The 4750-nt window shown below is 39.5% G+C and overlaps 1 non-coding gene across 1 annotated transcript; it reads left to right on the plus strand.

Moving 5' to 3' along the window:
• The first annotated feature begins 1961 nt into the window (after positions 1–1961).
• Positions 1962–2068, plus strand: LOC125496245 (small nucleolar RNA R71). The gene has a single exon (XR_007272940.2). It is a non-coding gene; the product is annotated as a small nucleolar RNA R71 (small nucleolar RNA).
• The last annotated feature ends 2682 nt before the right edge of the window (positions 2069–4750 follow it).

Consider the following 4750-nt stretch of genomic DNA (forward strand, 5'->3'; position numbering starts at 1 on the left):
GCAGCACTGACAATTACAGGATCTAACTCTTGCTCATCTAAAAGACATACTTCAAGTGAGAGGGAGAGGTTTAAGTCGGGTTTCTTTACCTCAACATTCACACAGATCGATCGAAACCTCTTTACCTGTTGGCATCCATCAAGGTCAGATTCTTCACTTGCTAGCATCCTCTCAATAGCATCTACTTCATCGCTCCATATACTGCCATCACCTGTGGAAGAATCAAGACAAAGTACCGCCTCCAAGGGATCTCCATAGAGAGCTTGGGGCATGTTATCATGGCAAATTACATCAACCACATCAATACTATAGCACTTTTCCTCTAGCATAGGACTTTTCAAAGCAGTGCTCAGATTAAAAATGACCTCATCATCTCCAACAGATAGTGTAAGCTTACCATTTTTCACATCAATGACAGCACCAGCAGTATGAAGGAATGGCCTACCCAAAATGATTGGAATTTGCCTATCTTCCTCCATATCAAGTACAACAAAGTCCACGGGAATAAAAAATTTACCTACTCTAACAGGTACATCCTCTAAAATACCTAGGGGGTATTTAACAGAACGGTCGGCCATTTGTAGAGTAATATTGGTAACTTTCAAACTTCCCATATTCAATTTTGAGGAAACAGACAATGGCATAACACTCACACTAGCCCCCAAATCACATAAAGCTTTATCAATGAACAAACTACCAATGTGACAAGGTATAGAGAAACTACCAGGGTCTTTTAATTTTGGTGGAGATTTATTTTGTAAAATGGCACTACATTCTTCAGTAAAAGCAACTGTCTCCACCTCGTTAAAAGCCCTTTTCCTAGTCAAGATATCTTTCATAAATTTAGCATAAGCAGGCACTTGAGTAATTAATTCCGTGAAAGGAACTGTTACCTGAAGATTCTTGACGACTTCCAAAAACTTACCAAATTGCTTGTCCAGCTTACTCTTGAGGTGACGATTGGGGAAAGGAAGTTTGATAGGAGGAACCTCAATAGCAGGCTTTTTGGCTTCATTGGTCTCTTCATGTTCAGTGGCTTGCTGAGAGTTCTCCTTGTCATTTTTAGCTTCAGCTGGGACCTGTTCCTCATCATTTTTCACACTCAAAGTATCATCAATAGGCATGGGTGGTCCATTGTAGTGAGAACCACTTCGGAGAGTGATGGCATTTGCCGAATCTGTAGGCTGAACAGGTTGTGCTGGAAGAGCACCTTGTTGCGAGTAGAGTTCGAAGTAGCCAATTGTGCCAACTGATTCTCCAACATCTTATTGTGAGCAAGAATGGACTCAATTTGTGCCTTATCAGCTTGTCGATCCTTTTGCATTTGTAGCATCATGTTTCTCATCTCAACCATCATTGGATCGGCAGGAGGTGCTTGTTGAGATGGATTGAAAGGTGGTCTAGAGAAACCAGGAGGGTGTTGGGAAGGTTGTTGGTAGTACCGTTGGTTCAATTGTTGTGCTTGTGGTTGTGGTGCAGGAGGATTCAGGACATTAGTGCTCTTGTAAGACAAGTTAGGATGATTTCTCAACCCTGGATTGTATGTGTTGGAGTATGGGTTGTTCGGCCGATATGCTTGAAAAGCATTAACTTGTTCGAGAGAACTCCGACACTCTTGTGCCCAATGTCCAACTATGCCACAATTATCACACATAATCTCGGAGGTAGTACCCAAAGCAGCAAACTTGCAGGAGAGGAGAGCTGCATATTGTCAAGTTTATTGCTGATGGCATTCATCTGTGCAGCTAATAGGATATAGAATCTATCTCATGCTTTCCACCCTTGTTAGCTAGTCCTCGAGGATTACCATATTGAGAGTTGTGGATAGCCATCTCCTCGATCAAATCATGTGCAGCATCAATTTCTAGTTTCATGAATCTCCCATTTGCTGCAGAGTCAAGGATAAGTCTCGAGTTGTTCCCCAAACCATTGTAGAATCCTGAACTAGGAACCATTTTTGTAGACCATGATGGGGACATTCTCTCTGAAGATCTTTAAATCTTTCCCATGCCTCATGTAAAGACTCATCAGTCCCTTGGGTGAAGTTTGTAATCTGACTACGCAACCTAGCAGTCTTCTCTGGAGGGTAGTACTTTCTGTAGAAAGCTAGAGCCAAGGTATTCCAATCAGTGATCCCAAGAGTGGCTCGATTAATCCCATTGTACCACATCTTTGCCTTGTCTCGAAGTGAAAATGGGAAAAGAATCTCCCGAATCTGATCTTGTGTCACTCCCTGCTGCTTAATGGTAGAGCAATATTGGCAGAAATCTTGATAATGAAGATTGGGGTCTTCATTAGGTCCACCACCAAATTGTTTTCTTTCGATCATGTTTAGCAATGCAGGTTTGATCTCGAAATTTACAGCTTCGATTTCAGGCATTTGATTGCTTCTGGGAAGTTCAGCCAAAGAGGGTTGGGAAAAATCAGTAAGCCTCCGAGCCATCTCTGATTCTGGTGGAGCAACAGAGACAATGCTGGTAGAATCAGAGTCAGAATCCAAAGGATTATCTTCCCTTGGATTATCTCGCAACTGTCTGGAAAAGTTCTTCTGTCTATGAAAGGATCTTTCGATTTCAGGATCAAATTGTAGGCAATCTGAACTCAAACTCCTGCGCATAGAAGAACTAAAGAACAAACAATTAAGAGATTTTGTCCCAAAGAACAAGTGTTCTCTGAGACGAGAGTATATAATCTAGACTCTAAAACAATTAAAGAAAATGGAACAAAACCGTTTCCCCGGCAACGGCGCCAAATTTTGACAGGCTAAAGTCGTATCACCTTATCAAAAGTAATCCTAAGTCCTCTAACAAATAGTAGTCAGGGAAGTAGGGTCGAATCCACAGAGAAACAGTGTTCTTTTCCTAATTGTCAGTCAAATCTAGAGTATAGGAACGAGTGTTTGTGAGTAATTATACTAAACTAAACTATAACTATATCAAGAATTATCAATAATAAAAAGTCTAGGGCATAGGTTCACCAATGATCAATATTTCGGGATGAAAACTAAAATCAACAATCAATAATGCAGTTAAATAGATTGATTCGCTCTCTCAAGTCTAAATCAAGCATAGAACGATATTAACAGGCTCTCGCAATTTATTAACACCAATTCTACCTATTGAAACTAGCCTTAATATCAAGTTTATACCTCTCGGCGCATAACCTAATATTGCAACACTATAACAATCAAATCTGGCCAAATTGGATTGAATAGACATAAAAACATTCAATAGGAATCAACATGCATCAATAAAAATCAATACTTTAATAAACATCCCTTCCTAATTGATCATGGATCCCCTAAACCCTAGAAATAGACTACTCAATCATAATTGGGGAAAACATATTCATAATTAAATAAGCAAACATGAATTAATAATAAAGGATTGAATAGGAATAAGAGAGAAGAGAAATAATACCAATTGTAGAACCAATCTTGCAAAAATCAAAGCTTCTATTGAAAATTCAATGTAATTGGGGAAAAAGCAAAACTAGGGTTCTTCAATAATTGAGAGAAAAAGAGTTCTAATCTTTAATGAATTAATTATCGCCAAAAACCAAAATAGAAAATAAGATAGGAAATAATAATATTCCCTTGAGTCTTTATACCTTTTTCCTAAAACAACTAGAAAAATAGAGTCTAATTCGTCAAAAGATAAAGCCTTATTCGACTAGGAAACCCGGAATAATCCGCGGCCGCGGTTTTCGGGCTGCAAAACAGCGTCAACTTGCAAAGACCATATCTCCCAAACTAGAAGTCGTATCGGGGCGTGTAATATACCGTTGGAAAGCTCTTCAAGTCTAGTTTCCAACCCCACTGGAATCCTGAATTCCGATCTCTGGATAATAAGTTATGATCAAAAGAGTGCACATGACTCAATTTCCATACTTCTTTTAATACGTTTCCGCTATGTTTGGTTGCAATCCGACTTGAAGATGCCCTTTGGACTTCTCATTTGACTTAGCTCCTTCCTAGATGCTTCTCATGCTTAAGCTTGTCCAATAATACTCCAATTGTGTTATCAATACCTGAAAACTATCAAAAACACCGAAAACACACACAAGAGTAATATTTTCTCAACTTAAGTAACTATATGCAATTATGGACTAAAATTGCAACTAAGTGATCCTAAAATGCAACCTAAATGCATCATGAAATATCTATATTAATATGACTCATCAGTAGTCCCGGTCATTCAGCTTGGTTTTGTTCAGTGATATGAACCACTTGGATGGATGTGCATCCAAGGTTAAAGGAAAGACATAAGCAAACAGGTCCTTACTCATGCCCTTGAGAGCCATAGAAATGAAAAAAGCTTTCAAGTGGTCGGTCACCCAATGTTACCTTTTTAGGGAGTTTTTCCCTTAGTTCAAGATCAATGATGTCAAGGCCATGAGCCTGATCCTCGAGTGCAGGAATTGACTGGATCAATTACTCGAGTTATTCAAATCTCAATTCTGTCTCAGTCTTGATTGGTGGTGGAGTGTCGCCTTGCGCTTCTTCCTCAATCAATTTCTCTCTCAGTGCCTTAATCTCTTTGTCTTGTTTTGCAAGACGAGAGTTCATCAATTGAAGTTGGGCCTTAATGGCACTGAGCTATTCATTAGCGTCTCCCATTTCAGGTGATGATTTAAACGAGTCAGAGGATTCGTTTGAGAATGTGAGAATGCGTTTTGACGAGTCTGGGAGTATGTTGACCTTGTATCCTCTTTGTCAAGCGTTCCCAAGTTATAATCTCACGATCCTCCC

Source organism: Beta vulgaris, chromosome 3 (assembly GCF_026745355.1).
Source record: "Beta vulgaris subsp. vulgaris cultivar EL10 chromosome 3, EL10.2, whole genome shotgun sequence".
In the NCBI taxonomy this organism is placed as follows: domain Eukaryota; kingdom Viridiplantae; phylum Streptophyta; class Magnoliopsida; order Caryophyllales; family Amaranthaceae; genus Beta; species Beta vulgaris.